This window comes from Myotis lucifugus, unplaced genomic scaffold (genome assembly GCF_000147115.1).
Source record: "Myotis lucifugus unplaced genomic scaffold, Myoluc2.0 scaffold_345, whole genome shotgun sequence".
NCBI lineage: Eukaryota > Metazoa > Chordata > Mammalia > Chiroptera > Vespertilionidae > Myotis > Myotis lucifugus.
In genome coordinates this window covers 860,367-877,692 of record NW_005871393.1, presented here as the reverse complement: position 1 = coordinate 877,692, position 17,326 = coordinate 860,367, and the positions used below count along the sequence as shown (strand labels likewise).

General features: G+C 40.5%; 1 long non-coding RNA gene across 1 annotated transcript; it reads left to right on the top strand.

The window, feature by feature from the left end:
* Nucleotides 1–1,932: 1,932 nt before the first annotated feature.
* Nucleotides 1,933–9,410, top strand: LOC111828375. The gene is made up of 3 exons (XR_002832221.1): nt 1,933–2,022; nt 2,258–2,384; nt 9,315–9,410. It is a non-coding gene; the product is annotated as an uncharacterized LOC111828375 (long non-coding RNA).
* Nucleotides 9,411–17,326: the final 7,916 nt, after the last annotated feature.

The following is a 17,326-nucleotide window of genomic DNA, read 5'->3' as shown; positions in this document are numbered from 1 at the left end:
GAAAAACGTTCAGCTTCCATTCAGGATACCCAAGGCTCCCACACCCACTCAAGCTACCAAGGACACTATGAGACATTGCTGTAGAGTATAGCACAATAGATGAAAAAGCATGCGTAAGTTTACACATGTGAAATTTTATCATGGTTTTAAGCTGTGTCTATTAAATATGTACCTCTTAGCATTCACACTTTTCCCTCTAGTCTCAATGGTTGCTTGAAACGGTGAGCTAAGCGGATTTAAAAGCAAGAGAATTCTAGTTTACCCCATTCAAACTTTGTCAAATGCAACTAAACTTGTTAAGATACTGAACACGTAAAGGATAAATAGGAACTTGATAGCTAAGTAGATAAACACGTGATGGGTCGAAACTGACTGACTATGCAGAACAGACAATATACTGTATGAAGCAAGAGATGATTTTTCGGGGGGGGGGGAGGCAGGAGGAGGTTGAATAGGGTAAAGGAGGTCAAATATTTGGTGATGGAAAGAAACTTGACTTTGGGTGGGGAGCACACAATGGGATATACAGATATCTTGTTTCCCAGGAGGCACCTTAAAAGTGAGCAAGATCCTACAGCTCCCGGTGCCATGCGCCATGCTGGTTTGGAGCAGCAACAGAAGCAGCCGACTAGCAGGTCAGGGGACTCTAGGCAGAGACGGTCTGAGGCAACTCCCTGAGCCTCCTGTCATCAGAGAGGCACCAGAAAAACCTCTGAGAATTTCACCTTCCCCCAAAAGGTGTGCAAATGACTAAGAAACCGCTGGATAGACCAAAGCAATCTGCTATGTCAGGACTGCGAAGATTTGTTTTGCATGCATGCATCAAGGACCAGGGACCAACCAGGCCGTGGTTCAAATTTCAGGGTCAAGCTTCCTTTAGCAACAAAATGCATTCAATGTTATGCCCAGATTTCAAGATCCCCACAGACCAACAGGGAGCCACCCAAGTCCGATGCAAAAGCAGACAGTCCTTCATTATTATTACAGACCCGGGTCTGGCTCCCAGGCCCTTCTGACCCAACGGCAAGAAGGGGAGAGAGACCGCCATGAGAAAAAACAGGGTTTTAATAGGGGGTGGAGTGAGGGGACTGTGGGCCCTGCCGATTGGCCAGGCGCAAGCCAGGTCTTGTTACATAGGATGCAGTAATTTTTATGGCGTGCACATCCCTCAACTGTCATTGGTTAGTTTAAAGAAATCCCGGGCGTGGCCAGCAGAGGCTTGGACTTCCGGGAAGAAGGTAGCACATGGCTGCTGCCCAACATGGAGGATACGGGGTAAGATAGAGGGCATAGCCCTCACCCTTTCATTCTACTTCTCAGCTGAAATGAAATAAAGGGTTCAAAATTCACTAACTGTAAGCTCTGTTGTGTGACAGAAGCACATATTCCTCCAAGTATTTCTTTCTACATCCTATTCATGTCTGTGGATGTTTTTCTTTCAGTGGTTAGACTAATAATGACTGCAAATTATAATTGCTAATATTCTCTAGAGGAGAAGGCTTTTAAATCACCTTCCAGCATTAATACCGATTTAAAAAAAAAAAACAACACTAAGTTGCATTTGGAATTTCCTGGATTCTTCTGTTTGTCATGCAAATATTCAGCTCTGCTCTTTTTATGATAATATGAAATAAAGTAGTTTCTCATAGTAACATTGTAAATCATTTGCTTTCTATTACATGCAGCTGGTCTTGTTACTGTAATGATTTTCTGTGAGTGCATATTGCAGAACACATAAGATGCAATGCGATAGTCCTTTATTCAGAATTTATATGCAATTCTTGTTTGCCCAGAAATAACGAGACAATTTGGAGATACACTTATTTATTGTAATGCATTTCTTTTTAATAGGTATCTACATTTGGGGGGAATCTAAATTTCTAAAAATGATATGCCATCTCTTTTGGTTATATGGACTCGAGTTTTCATTGCACTGAAAATTCAGAATCAAAATCAGAAACAGCTGAGGTAGTTACTCGGGTGCCTTCCTCCAGCCTTATTCAAAAGACTATAGGATGAACGGTAAGAATTAAGTAAACCACAAATTATTTTGGAGTGTCTGGTTTATATTATAGATAAATTTTTCACTGCTGGTTGTTTTTTCAAAAATATTGCCTGTATTTTTTGATATTCATTCCTATGATCTAATGTAAACGATGTCCTACCAGTTTAATGTATTATTTATTCATAATTACTTTTTTTATTACACTCATATGCTATAAATATTTCTCACTCTGCTCTTTTGGATCTCCTCCAGAGAGCAATAGTCTCCAAAACATGTCTGGAAAATGTTATTGCGAGAACTATCCCCTCTTCGCCTTGGCACATAACTGATTTCGCACCTTGGATGGAGCCTAACCAGATCAGCAATGAAGCATCTATTGGTAAGACACCAGCTTAAAGATTATTTATTAAGAAGCAACAACAAAATGTCAAGACGGAGTGTCACTCTGGTGTCAAATTTTTCTCCCTTACCGGTCTGGACAAGAATTTTAAAATTCTTGATGTTAAATTTGCATGAGTTTGTAGTTTGATGACATCAAAGTAGGTTCGTTTTTGGTTTCGAAGTATAAATGTCTGTAAACCTTTTTTTATACATACTTCAAAATGGTAAATTTATCCAATATTTACTATTTCATTTTATTTGCAAAGGGAGCATCACCAACATGATGCATTGCATATAATAGGGGAAAAAGGAGATTACTAGTCTATGGGCCACATATTTTATTTTATTTATTTTTTAAATATAGTTTTATTGATTTTAGAGAGAGGGAGAGAAACGTCAATAAGGAGAGAGAATCATTGTTTGCCTGCCTCCTGCTCACCCCCCACTGGGGATCAAGCCTGCAACCTGGGCATGTGCCCTCACCTGGAATTGAACCCTGATCTCCTGGTTCATGGGTCTATATTTGATTTCAGAGAAGGGAGGAGAGAGAGATAGAAACATCAATGATGAGAGAGAATCATTAATTGGCTGTCTCCTGCACGCCCCACACTGGTGATCGATCTGGCAACCTGGGCATATGCCCTGCCCAGGAATCGAACCGTACCTTCTGGCTCATAGGTTAATGCTCAACCACTGAGCCACACCAATGGGCAGGCCACATATTTTAGAAGTATGTTTAATTCTCACTACCATGTTCTGCTCTATTCTCATTTTTCTCAGTGGTCCCTGTGGCTCTGTATGAGCACCCTCCACACTGGGGTCACCATATCGGTGGACATAGGGACATGTGAAACCTGCCAGAGCAACAAAGTGGGAAAGAACCTCTCCACACCCCTGACTAGTAACAACAATGTTACGTCTTAAAGGAAGTGGGGACAGTTCCTACCACACGGCCCCTCCCACCCCTGCCTCACCTCCATGTAAAGAGAAGGCCAACCTACCTCCCAATCCCAAGTCCCTTGGGCCCTATGTCTGGGGTGAAGTAAGGCGGGTGGGGCTCTGAAGATGTGAACTGAACTGTAAGCCAGTCCAGGGAGGTTTGTGTTTTAATTCCAGGGTGACCAGAATGTTAGGAAACAAGCTGAAGCTATTCTAACAGGATATGCCAACTATTAGTGTCTTCAAAAACCACCAGAAGAGCCTTTTGGTTCTTAGACCTACTGCGTGCAGTAAGGGAGACCACCACCTTGACAGTCTCAGTTGGGAAAGGGTGTTAGGGCCTGGGCTGCTGACGGTGAGGGGGTGATGGAAGGCAAGAGTGGGGGTCATTTGGGTGACACTTTGAGCAGTTTGTGACGTTACAGCTTTACGTAAGTGCAAAAGCAAGGCTAGGGTCTTGGTGTGAATCTTGCTGAGCAAGTTGCTGGTCTTGATCAGTAGACTTATCTTCCAGAACAATTGTGTTCTAGATCAAACAGACAAGTTCTTTTGCATGATCTCAGTGTTGTCTAACACAGGGACCAGGAAATCGTTTTTTGGCCCCAGTACTGATTATCTTGGGGACAAGACATTACAAGGGCGCTGTTCTCAAATTAGAAAGGCAGATTGTCCCACAACAGTGTTACAAGCACTGTTTGTCCACAATTGGGCAAAACTAAAACCATTTATGTTTACATCCCACTTCACTGAGATTTTGAAATAAATTAAAGTACACTATATTATTATCCTCGTTTGAAATTGGAAGCCCAAAGAAGTTAAAAACTTGTCCAAGATCACAAATCTAATCATCGGAGGAGTCAAGATTCAGACCTAGCTCTGTGTAAGGACCACCTGGCTAAGATATTGGCCGCCTCACTGGTTAGCTGGAGTGGTGCTGTCTGACTTTGGAATCTTGCTATTTCCCACTGTACCACACTATTTCCAGGGAAGGTAGAGCTTAGCCATTTTTCTTAGCTGAGTTTCAGTCTATTTTTTCCTTTAGTGATTAAAACAAGACCATGTCCTTGGCATGACACGTGTTGGTATTTAATTACATGCTTCTTGCACAGCTCTTTATTTATGTCTTTTCACGTTGATAACATTGAAATAAGCCAAATCTGCTTCTTGCATTTCTTTTGTATCTTCCAGCACTTAGTAGGACCCCAATACTACATTGAACTGAGTTTAAATCTTTGCCATTCCTCGGATAATATCTCCACTACAGAGTTTTAGCTACTATTTAAGACACAACTGTGTCTTACAAAGACACAACTCTGCCAATTATTCGTTGTGACAATGAGCAAACATTTCCCCAAATTTTCCAGCAAGCGTATCACCCCTGCATACAGATTTTTCACTGGAAAGCTTTTCTCTGATATTCAAAATCTTAAAAATATATAGATAATTGCATCTCAATTGTATCAGAAGTAAAGATAAAGCTACAAAACTACGGAAACATTTGTAAAACAAAGACCAACTGGCATTTCAGCTGCAAAACATAGGGTGGATTTTGTTCTCCTATATCAACCAGGGGTGGTTGCTCCAGGCCCCTGCCCTGTGGGACTAAGACAACAACTCACAAAAGGGGGTTGGGGGAGGTGGTTCCCTCTATATCCTAAAGTCAAACAAACAAAAACTAAACCAAACCCCATCTCTTTTATCACAGAGAGTGGAGTGGGGTGGGAAAGGACAGGCAGGGCAGGGGAAGGGGCAGCACTTGTTTTTCTTAGAACATTCTTCGAAAGATAATCTTGCAATACTTGTTACCTGCCCCTGCTCACCTCCACAGATTTCACGTTGACCTTCTATTCTTTAGGGTTGCCACAAATATTTATTTTGTAACTTGATTTTTCACCTGGATCCAAATGTTGGCAATAGGGGACCTTATGTAACGTTATTTCTTGCAGGCCCCACCTTCCTGTAGGGACAGCCAGCGCTACAACCATTTTGACGAAGAGTACTCGCTCTCCATAGATGTTGAATCGTTGGAACATGGAGGGAACAAACTGGAAGTGGCCAGTGGTCACGGAGCGCTTTGGCTTTTAGGGGTTTATTTGGAAGCTTAGAGAAATAGATCCTACTGTCAGCATTTGATGGTGACCATGGACTGCCTGAGGAGGCAGGGAGATAGTTCAAGGTGGTATTGAGGAATGGGTGGGTGCATCCATTTAAAAACTTCAGCACAAATGGGGGTGGGGTGCATTTGAGACCCCGTTCTTTTCCCAGTGGAAATCCATTAGCAGAATGAAAGGGAGAACTAGGTGATTATTTTAGATATAAACGCTTTCATTTGCAATCACCTAGGTAATGTATGCATTCCCTTTGCCTGGGTTGTTGAAATTGAAGCACTTCTTCGAATTACTTAGCAAACAGCTTTAGTTATCCATTTTACTAAGTGAATGGACTCAATGTCAGATATCCTGGGAATTTAGAAAGTGATTTTCAACCTTGACATAGTAGCAGGGACAGGGATGGCTCTTTTTCTGAAAGGTGAAGCAAGGATACACCCCTCCTCCCCCCGCTGCTGAGACGAAATGACTTCAGCCTTCCCTCTGGCTCCCTCTTATTTCTTTTGTCTTCTTTGGTCTTTACTCGCCTACACTGACTGACCCTCTACATCCACTACAAACTCGCTGTTTTACTGTTTGGAGTTCAGAATGCTTTGAGTTGTCTAGACAAAACATTTCATTGTGTGATAAGGAAATTTCCACTTTTATGCAAGGACATGTTCAAGTGGCTGCCTACAGGTGTTATTATCGTTTCTTCCTTGTCTATATATCTCCTTTGGAACTTCTCTTTCCAAATTTTATGCTTAAAAATAAAACCAGCCCTACCTGGTTTGGCTCAGTGAATAGAGCGTTGGCCTGCGGACTGAAGGGTCCCGGGTTCTATTCCAGTCAAGGGCACATGCCCGGTTTGCAGGCTTGATCCCCAGTAAGGGGCATGCAGGAGGTAGCTGATCAATGGTTCTCATCATTGATGTTTCTCTCCCTCTCCCTTCTGCTCTGAAATCTATAAAAATATAATTAAAAATTTAGATATACATATATATATAAACCAAAGTTACTTGTTCTAGCTGAGCTTTGAGTAAGGGCTTTTCATTGCAACACCCTGCAGGTCACCTGAATGTCACAACCCCTTTTCAGGTGAGATGCCTGGGGTCATCTGAATACAGAAGCTCTGAATACAGAGCTTCTTTCTATATTTTTTTCAGAAGCATTTGATGACTCAGAAGGAAGGAATACCTACCTGGATTCTGAAGAATGTCACCTACTCCTCAGCTTTTATCTCTGTTTGGTTTTCAGGGAGTTGGCCTCCAGCAAGATAACAATTCTTGCCCTTGTCTTATGACTCAAGCTTCTGGTACCGGGTCCTTGTATTTGGCCTTCTCAGTGCCCGCTCTTTCCTTCCGTCTTCTTGTTTTGACCTTGGTTTACCAACCCCATGAACTGGGGCAGCACAAACCTATAGGGGAGACCAGCTGTACCCCTCAGGCCCTGGGCTGCCTGCTCCTGACACCACCTCCGCCAGCCCAGGCCCAGCTAACAGAGAACACACACTTTCACCTGGTTAGCTTCTTCCCTCAGGGACCCAGAGTTCAGTTCAAGTAGGTTAAAGCATTACATTTGTCAATTTGTAAAGGATCAAGTTGTGAAAAGAAGGGCAATCCTGTTCTTGGAGACTTTATTAGCCAGTAAATGCAATATGATACATTTATAGGAGCGAAGACCCAGATTTTCTGAGCTTCACAGAGCCAGAGAGATGTGTTTATTTCATAGAGTTTATGGAATGGCTGTAGCATAGGTACATTTTTACAAGGCAGTCCAGTGACTTGAGTTATTCATAAAGTAAAAATGGGCAACAAGTACCTACAGGTCTAAGTATAATTTATATACATATTCACCTAATTAAATGCAAACAACCAAAGCCATCTGCTTTTAATTTTTGGTTTAATTTTTCAGTTCTTTCGTTGCTTTTTTTTTTATGTGAAAAGAAGGTGAATTAACTTTCTAAAAAAATTTTTATTATATCACAAGCTGGTATCACAGTAGATTGCACCTATGGTGGCAAACACTCGTATCAATAAAAGTGACATGAGGTCACATTCAAGAGTCCTTCACCGGAACAAAATAAATCAGAATTATATGGCAAACCCTTTACAGCTTGTTATCATTTTGCTAAGAAAACAGAGCTACTGAACCTTTTATATGCAGAAGCTGAATATAAGCAAGAAAGGGTTTTCAGGTGAAGCCAAATTCTGGAGCTGTACTTTGACACAGGTCTTCTATTAATCTTGTTATTGTTGTTAGTGCATTCTTGTTCTCCCTCCATTCCATTCGTGCTATTTTATGGCCTTTTAAAAAGAGACCTTCTGAGGGGGGGAAAGTATACATTTTAAGACTGGTGTAAAGGGCAGTACCAACTACGTAGGAAAGGCAGAGTATAAATAGCAGGGATAGAAAATTGTTGGATGGGTAGACAGATGGATGGATGGATAGATAGATAGATAGATAGATAGATATTACAACTTTCCTTTTAATTTTGAATCTCTCCTTTACATTTATCATGTGCCAGAAAATTAGGTGAGTCAGCAAAATGTTTTCAAGGAAGGACAGAAATTTCAGGAGTTGGTTTTAAAAATGTTTAGTTGTGTGTTTTTTTTTGACCGGCCGTGGTGGCTCAGGAGTTGAAATTTTTTGTTCTATTTAGAATGGCAAAGAAGAATGTGGTGCCACTTTATTTGTTTCTATTCTTGTGCATTTTCCATGCACATGAGCCAAACAAGTCAAGTTACACAAAACAAAGCATGACAATCTCTCTGACCACCTTCCCACTCCGACGTGGCCTCAGAGGGGTGGGAGGTGAAGCGTTGGTTGTGCGTTCTTCAGTTTCCTGTCTACGTGTTTCACACATATCTGTACACATCTACATATATCTGTTGTTTGCATACATGAGATCTCTATATATTCTTCTTCTTTTTTTTTCACCCAATATATCATGGAGCTCATTTTAGGCAAGTACACATAAGTCAATTTCTTTTTAATGGCTACACAGAATTTTATAGCATGAATCTATGATAATTCAGGTCTCTGTTATAGTACATTTTTTATTTCCATTGTTTTCCTATTATAAAATTCTACAATGAATATCTTTTTGTATTACTTTTTTAAAAGGGGGAGTATTTTTTTAGGATAGTTTCCCAGAAATGGAATTGCTGGCTCAAATAGTAATCCTTTTAAAATTTTTATAGGTTTTGCTAAATTGTCTTCCAAAAGCTTATCTTTTCACTGCATTATGAGTGCCCATTTTCTCACATTCTTGAAAGCCCTTGGGATTACAAATCATTTTTTTGTTTCATCTTTCTAATTGTGTGAGTGAACGTTTATATTTTATTATTGAGTTGATCATGTATTTACTTAATTACAAGGCTAATTGAACATTTATCTCTTTGTGAATTGCCTATGCATATTTTGGCCATTTTTTAATTTTTTTACTTTTGATTTGTTGAAGTTTTTATTAGCTTTGGATATTAATTCTCTGTCTGTTAAATGTATTGCAAATATTTTCTCCCAGTCTGTTCCTTTTTAAAAAGCCTTATTTATTTCTTAATCCTGTTTGAGCATATAAAATTATTGGTAACACTTAAACATTTCAAGAAATTTGGTAGCTAACATATTTCTTACCACATTAATTATTAAGTAAATTTTAAATGTAAACTTGAATCTTATTATATTCTGAACGTTTGCTTAAAGTGCCTTTGAATTTTTTCTCTTTAACTGTTTTTCTTTCTATTAAAACACTGTCCACATTATTACTGTCACCTTTTGTCTATTCTTGACATGTAAAAAGATACATGAAATATGAAAAGGTTATTTTAGCACCTGTGCACACAGACCCTAAGGTGACCCCCAATGAACTCTGCTTTCTGATGTTCATATCCTTGTCTAAGGTAAAGACATCCAGTATGCACGTCTCTTGCCTGAGAATCTGATAGTACAAAGCTGAAGAAGTCAAACTACTCATGACTGTTTGGAAAAGAGAACCAATGTCCAGGTGAGAAATAGGATGATTAAGAAGGCATTGTGCACTTGTAGAAATAGAATTATAGATAATGTATCTAACACACAAAGTCTATCATATAAGGTCATCAATAAAAGGTAGGTATTATTGTCATCATTTCATTTATTTTATCTCCGTTAACCCACAAGAAAACATTGAAAAGTCTTCATTATTATCCCTGTTTTTATAGAGATGGAAACAAGGTAAGAAAAAATTAACACTCTCCATTAATCACAGAGTGAGCTTGAACTGTAGTCTTCTGATTCTAATTTTAAGTCCTTTTCCCTGTGACATAGCAGTCTCCTAGACTTAGAGGTCTCACCTCTTTATTCCCTTATCATTACAGTTATAAGTATAGCTATAATTTCCTTATTAAATTTCTCTCAATCTTAGACAATGTGTATTCTTTTCTATGCTATTATTTAGTAGCCTCTTAAGAAAATGGTGAAACCTATGAAAAGATTTCTATCTAAGACTTCTTCTTAACTCTGGGTCTACAAGGAAGAAAGATTTCCTGACCCTTTTCTCAGACTCATAATCCACCTCGCATCACCTCCCCGCCTTTCCATTCCCTTTCCCCAGCTGTTATCCTATCGACTCGGGCGCTGGGGATGAAAAGACGCAAGATAAGATCCCTACTTGCCATGACTTCCAATTCAGCAACAAGACCGACACCTACACAATTAACCATAATGCACAGAAAGGGATTCGATGACATGGAAGCATTGAGAAGGAAGTGGGTGCTGACAGGACAATTGTTACACTAGTGGCAGGACACTTGGAGTGGCCTTTGAGCTGGTCCTTGAAAGAAAAGGAAGAATAAGGAGCAAGGGTGTCTGGGCAGCAGAAACAAAGGGCACCAACACTGCGAGTCATGAGCAATCCACCTGGGCATGGCCACTGGCCCAGCACACCCAGGCAGAGGGTTCCAGGAGGGAGCGAGCCGGAGAGAGAGGTGGGAACTAGGCTACAAAGGACTCCTGCCTTACTCAGGAGTTGGACTAAGAAGTTGGAGCTCGTCAAAGGATTTTAAGTAGTGATGTGATATAATCACATTTTTTCTCCCAAAAATAAAGACCATTCTGGTGCGAGTGTGGAGAATGGATTAAAAGGGTAGGAGATTGGAGAGTAGGAGATCACTTGAGAGGCCAACGTTTACAATGGCCTCTTCCCTCTAGGAAATAAACTCATCTACCTCCCGGTGAGGTTCAAATTAGGAATAAAAGGCTGAGTTCTTTTTTCTTATGAAAAACTAAAGATGAAAGTGGAGATGCCTCACCACTTGAGTGCTTTAATTGAAATTTCTTACGGAAAGGACAGTTGTAAAACCAGCAAGTAGCTTAAATTTGATTTTTTTTTTTTTTACTCAGATAACTTTACTGGGACCTCTTGTATTCAATGGGCACTTGCGGGGGAAATGGACATTCCATACTATGAGAGAACCTAATGAAATTAGTCTTTTACTTTTCAGGATAAATAGCCCTTCACTATAGTGCCGAAAGAATGATTATTTTTTAAGCAGAAAAAAAATTAGAAGTAATTCATTAGTTTCAGTTAGAAAGCCTGGCTGTTGATTTCTTAGTACTTTGATGGCATTGAGTTTTCTTCTATTTCTGTTCATCCGCCTCTCTGAGCTACGTGAAAAGCACCTACCTCAAAAACCTAGCACTAACGGCTTAATTTGACAATTTGTAGATGGTATTCTTATATTACCCTTTAGGACCTTAATAATTAGTTTTTCTTTAGTGCAGAATTAAAGCATTAAAGGTCATAAATTCCACAGTCACCTGTATCCATTTATTGCTAATTTATTATGAACCATATCATAAAACTTTCCTTGACATGGAGGCCTCTTCATAACTATAAATCTTTTTTCAACTGTTTAGATAACTTATGCTTAAGTTCAAGAAGAGACCTCTAGGAGCAAATATTTAAAACATCTATTTATTACACATTAAGGGTGCAGGGTGGGTAACCACGTGAAGTCACTGTGAAGGATTCATTAACATTCAGTATATTTATCACTTCAAACCTTTATAAAGATAAATTCGATCTCAAGAGGGAAAAAAGTTAACTGTCAAGTAGCTGTTTTACTAAGTGCTTTAAAAGGTCCAGCTGAATAAAGCTATCTCTCTAGTTAGTGCAGAACACACACAAAATGTTTCCAGGGAAGTTAAATGTGTCACTAGCAACCTCAGTTCAGCTTAAAAACTTTGCCAAATTGAAGGTCATCTCTTCAGATGACGAATATATCGTGTGATGTGACTGAAAGGTTGTTTCAACTATGGAGATGCAAAGCAGTAAAAACCCACAGTTACTGAACGCATTTGCCTTCCTGCTTAAACTTCTTACAGATATTGGATGCATTTGCTTTCCTGCTTAAACTTCTATGTGGATGCATATTTGTGGCACACACGTTCAGAAAGCGAGAGGAGAAAATCAACTCGCTGGAAAACCAATTTGTCGAATGAGCAATGCGCTGAAAATCAGAGTTTCCATGAGCTTTGTTTAATACTATCAGTATGTGGAGGGCGCCTACAGCGTTCAGACAGGATCAAGCCTCGGACTGACTTGTGGCAAAGCCACATACAAGTCCCAGCTTGGAGGCAAAGCCCTCCCAGCACAATTATAGCCAAAAGGCTATGGTTGTAAGCTTGACCTTATAGTCCAACCCTGCAGTCCTAGGTAGCTAAGGGATGTGGGCTGCGGGAGGGGGGGGGGGAGGAATTGTGGAGTGCAGTAGGTGCTGCCTAAACAAAGCTTGATAGAGTTCAGAGATTCAGAGAGTGGCAACAACAGGAAAGAAGTGGATTTGAAATTCACAAGAACATTGTAAACATCTTGCCCTTGTTTTTCTTTGTGTGATCTGACTATAAAATAAAGCTTCGGCTTACAGGCTGTGTCACTGTTTCCTCATCCAGGCACAGTGATTCACCTAGTCCCAACTGTATTCTCTTGTCTGTCTTCTTTAATCCTTCACCGCCCCTCCTCAGGTTCACCCCTGGCCGTGCTGGACGCAATCCATCAGAAACCATAATGCATGAGATGGTTGCAACATTCTTGGGGATTTTCTCTTTCTTTCAAAGCTTTCGTTTTGCTTTAATTTTTCTGCAGCTGCAGTGGTGAGCCCAATCAGAATATTCTAGGTTTTACCATACTCTGACTGTAGGAGATAAAAATATCCTGTATATTTCTTTTTCCTAATATATTTTTTATTTCAGAGAGGAAGGGAGAGGGAGATAGAAACATCAGTGATGAGAGAGAATCATTGATCAGCTGCCTTCTGCACGCCCCACACTGGGGATCGTGCCCACAACCCAGGCAAGTACCCTGACCTGGAATCGAACCATGACCTCCTGGTTCATAGGTTGATACTCAACCACTGAGCCATGCCAGCTGGGCTCCTTTATATTTCAATGACAAATATAAGTTTATTGACTGCCTTATAAACAATGGTGTGGGTTTTTCTTTTAACATATTTTCAACCCAGCCTTCTGTGCTTTTCTTAATTTGCCATTGAACCAGCCCAATACAATAATGAGCATTTTGCATGTGTTTAGCTTCTGAGAAGTATGCTCTATCTCAAATCTTAAACAGACATGAACTTAGCATAACAGAACTACACTGACAAGTTCACTGTAAATGGCTGGGACGAAAGGAGCACAGCAAAACTAAAACTGAGTGAACACCAAAAACTGATAAACTCTTGAACACTCTGCTACATGATTTGCTGAAATCTTCCTTTCTCATGGGAACCATGGGCTTGTATCCCCTGGGCAACGTGTCTACATGCAGAAGTGAAGTTGCCTAGAGTGGATTACTATCCTCACTGGGAGGAAAACCTCTAATTTGAAATATATCAGCCATCAACAATGAATTTTATAAATTTGACTAAGTGGTGACTCTGAGAATTATTATCATTTGTAAATTATCCGTTGGCCAAAGAAAAGCACATTATAAAGAACTAGAGGCCCGATGCACGAATTCATGCATGGGTGGGGTCCCTCGGTCTGGCCGGCCATTTAAGGTTTTCCTTAGGTCAATTGAATTCCAGTTTTTACACTAAAAATAAATGAAAAAAACAGTCCTTTGGATATACCGAAGCTATTCCAAAGGACACCAAAACTGACATCAACTATAACCCAAGGTGTTTGAAAATATCTCCATTTAGAGAGTTTCAAAAGGAGTCAGATTAGCCTGGTAACATGGGGCCATTTGTCAGGTGAATCAACAGAACCCATCAATGACTGTTAAGTACACACATTTGGAATGAAAACACATCCTTTTGAGATTGAGGAGATCAATCCAAACTGCTATTTTTGTTATTGTTTTGAGGAGACAGCTTACCTTAGTCATTATGAAACCAGAATTTACTCCCATTTCAGCTAAAAAGTGGATTGTGAACTCACCTTCTCTTAGTGGAGCGCTGCCTTTGTAATGTGGCCAAATGCCAAACAGGCTCAAAGCCCATTATGATCATTTGTAAACATCACTACAGTTTAATATTTTCAGAATGCACACACTTCCACTTAGCTGGAGAGGAAATGTCCTCTTCAAACTCAGTATGATATCTCTCTCTCTATCTCTATCTCTATCTCTAGCTCTAGCTCTATCTCTATCTCTATGTCTATCTCTATCTCTTATATAAGAGCAGTGGTTCTCATGGGCAAGGTGGGGTGCGAGCTACTAGCAGCGGAAGGCGGGGCAGCGAGCTATGAGCTGCGATGGGCAGGACGCCCAGCTGAGGCAAGCGGAAGCGAGCTACTCGCACACGATTTCGTGCACGCTGGGCCTCTAGTATACACACACACACACACACACACACACACACACACACACATACACACACACACATATACTGCTTTTTTTTTTTTTTTTTTCACAAAAATGATCTTCAGAAATCTGGTTCATTCTGTGAGCTTTCCCAAAGTGGTAACTTTGGCAGGAAGTCTAAAAAAGGTGACGTCTAGAGAACCACTGAACTCAGTCAGCAATACTTACAGGCATGTAGGTTCATGCAAGCTCTTTCAGCTGTGACAGGCTTCAACCAAGTCTCCAACCTGTTGTCCTACTTGGGGAAGACTGGTATTGAATACCAGCTTGAGATATCACAACCAGGTGACCAGTGATAATCGCTTCCCAGCTACTTCTCTGTTCTGCACCTATCTCTAGCCTATGTCCCATCCCAAGCAGGATTCATGGTTACTTGCCTATTTAGATTGAAAAGCAAGAGAAAGGCAGCTTTGGGTCTTCCTCTACAACCCACAAAAAGACTTAACTCCTCCTATTGTCATGTTACAGAAGAGCCTAGAAACCCCACAGCTGGGCCCAGCCGATGTGGCTCAGTGGTTGAGCATTGACCTATGAACTGGGAGGTTACGGTTCAAATTCTGGTCAGGGCACATGCCTGGATTATGGGCTCGATCCCCAATGGGGGCAGAGGGGGGTGCAGGAGGCAGCAAATCAATGACTCGCTCTCATCATTGATGTTTCTATCTCTCTCTCCCTTCCCCTTCCTCTCTGAAATCAGTTAAAATATAGATTAAAAAAAGAAAGAAAACCCACAGCTGGCAGTGAGCTGCCACTCTGTTACCCCAGAGGAAAGTGATTGACAGTCTGGAAGACAAAAATCTCATTTAGTTTTATATTGCCGAACCCAATTTTAAGTAGTAAATGCTTCTAGAAAAAATAGCAACATTTTAAAAGGTGGCTTATTTTATTATAAGGGAATTGCTGTGACATTAAAGACAACTGTAGCCTTCAGGTTCGTTGTTAGATAATTTAAACTTATCATGGCTCAGGGGAAAAGGCTATGTTAATAATATGAAGACATTTTTATCAACATGAGTCTGAATTGCCTTTGAAAACCCTGCTATATACCTTATTATGAAAAACAGAGTTTCCAAAAGGTTAATATTTATTTTTACGAAGGGTGATTTCTAAAATTATAGTTTTTAAGACATTAATAATTGCCAGTGGTTTCAAACAGTCTTCCTTTTATCAAGGAGCCTGGATCTTTTGGTTTCCTAGATCTTAGTCTGTATAAATTGCTTAGTTTTATTTGGTGCCACAGAGATTCCTGAAAACTTATCAGAAGCCTCCGTTTCATACAGAAAAAGAGAGGTTCAGACCATGTCAATATAATACTGTTAATGTTTTCCACGTTTATGATTCCAAGGTCAAAGTCAAACCTCTTATTGTATTAATAATAGCAAAGCAAAAATAGGCTTTGTAGTTGTGAATTCATGGTTTTACGAAATAATTTCCCTATGTTTTTATTAATTCAAGCCATCCACTAAAGCACTCAAGGATTCCATTGCGTATTCCAACGATCTATCTCATGTTGTACCTTTAGTTTTGGAAGCCTATGAGAATGGATATGCGTGTGATTCTTCACAGTTATCGGCATGAGATACATGAGGTATTTCTTTTATCCAAAAGTTGTCAGCTTATAACAGCGTGACGTCTAGAGAACCACTGAACATTTACTTATCTAACATTTAGTAAAACAAATGTTAGATAGCTTAGCAGGGAAATAATTAAAATCATTATCTCCACTCATCATTTAAAGCATGGTTTGCAGTATTATTTACATGCTGTATATTACAAAGCATGGCCACATAGTCTGGATTCTAACCAATCTGATTAGTATACTAGTAATAATCAATATTTTTTTAAAAAATTTTTTATTGATTAAGTTATTATATATGTGTCCTTATCCCCATGTTACCCCCCATTCTCCCCACTCATGCCCTCACCCCCCTGTTGTCTGTGTCCATTGGTTAGGCCTATATGCTTGCATATAAGTCCTTTGGTTGATCTCTCCCTCTTACTCCCACCCTCCCCTAAATTTTTAAAAAAATTTTATTGATTTTAAAGCAGAAGGAAGAGGGAGAGAGAGAAACATCAATTATGAGAGAGAATCATTGATCGGCTGCCTCCTGCACGCCCCCCACTGAGGTCAGGCCCACAACCCTGGCATGTGTCCTTGACCGGAATTGAACCCGGGACCATCCAGTCCGCAGGCTGACACTCTATCCACTGAGCCAAACCAGCTAGGACCAATAATCAATATTCTAACAAAAAAGCTCTAAGGAAAACAGCCTAGAGCAAACTCATTAGTCAACAGAGCCAAATATCAATAGTACTTCTTCAAAATAGACTCGCCCAGGCCGAAAACCGACTTCTGCGCATGGGCCACGAAGTTTCAATCGCACTGTACACGTGCCCACACGTGGTATTTTGTGGAAAAGCCACACTCAAGGGGCCAAAGAGCCGCATGTGGCTCGTGAGCCGCAGTTTGCCGACCACGGGCCTAGGCTCACCACACCCCTTCATTTTGAGAGCATACTGAGCTCCTGTCTCATTGTGGGTAGTGGTGAAACTGATCCAAAGTTGCCAAGGTGCTTTCAAGAGGTCTTCGCTTGACCAAAGCTTACCTTAGGGACCCGGCTGGCATGGATGTCCGTCTCAGGTGACTGGGAGAGACAATGGAGTAACTTGGCAGCTTCTTTTTCTACCTGAAGGCCTTACTCTTCCATAATTCCCACCTGCCACCTTCCCCACTTTAAACTTGATCCCGGTTGATGGGAGGAGGAATTCCAAGTGCAGCTGAAGATGCTCAAAGCTCCCTGTTCTGAGTGTCAGGCCTGGCCTGTTTGCCTCTCAAAAGGGCAAGTTCATCTTCCTGATATATCCCCGAGAAATGCATCCCCACCTAGCCAAACCCACCTCCTCCACTTAAGAGAGAAGGGGGAGATACTAGCCACAATGAAGCAGGCCTCCCCCAGCACTCACACACTCACACACACCTACACAAGCTATCAGATTTCTGGTCATTCAACATAAAGTAGGAAAAAAAGATCTTGGAAACACGTTTTGATCAGTTGACATTCTGTAGTT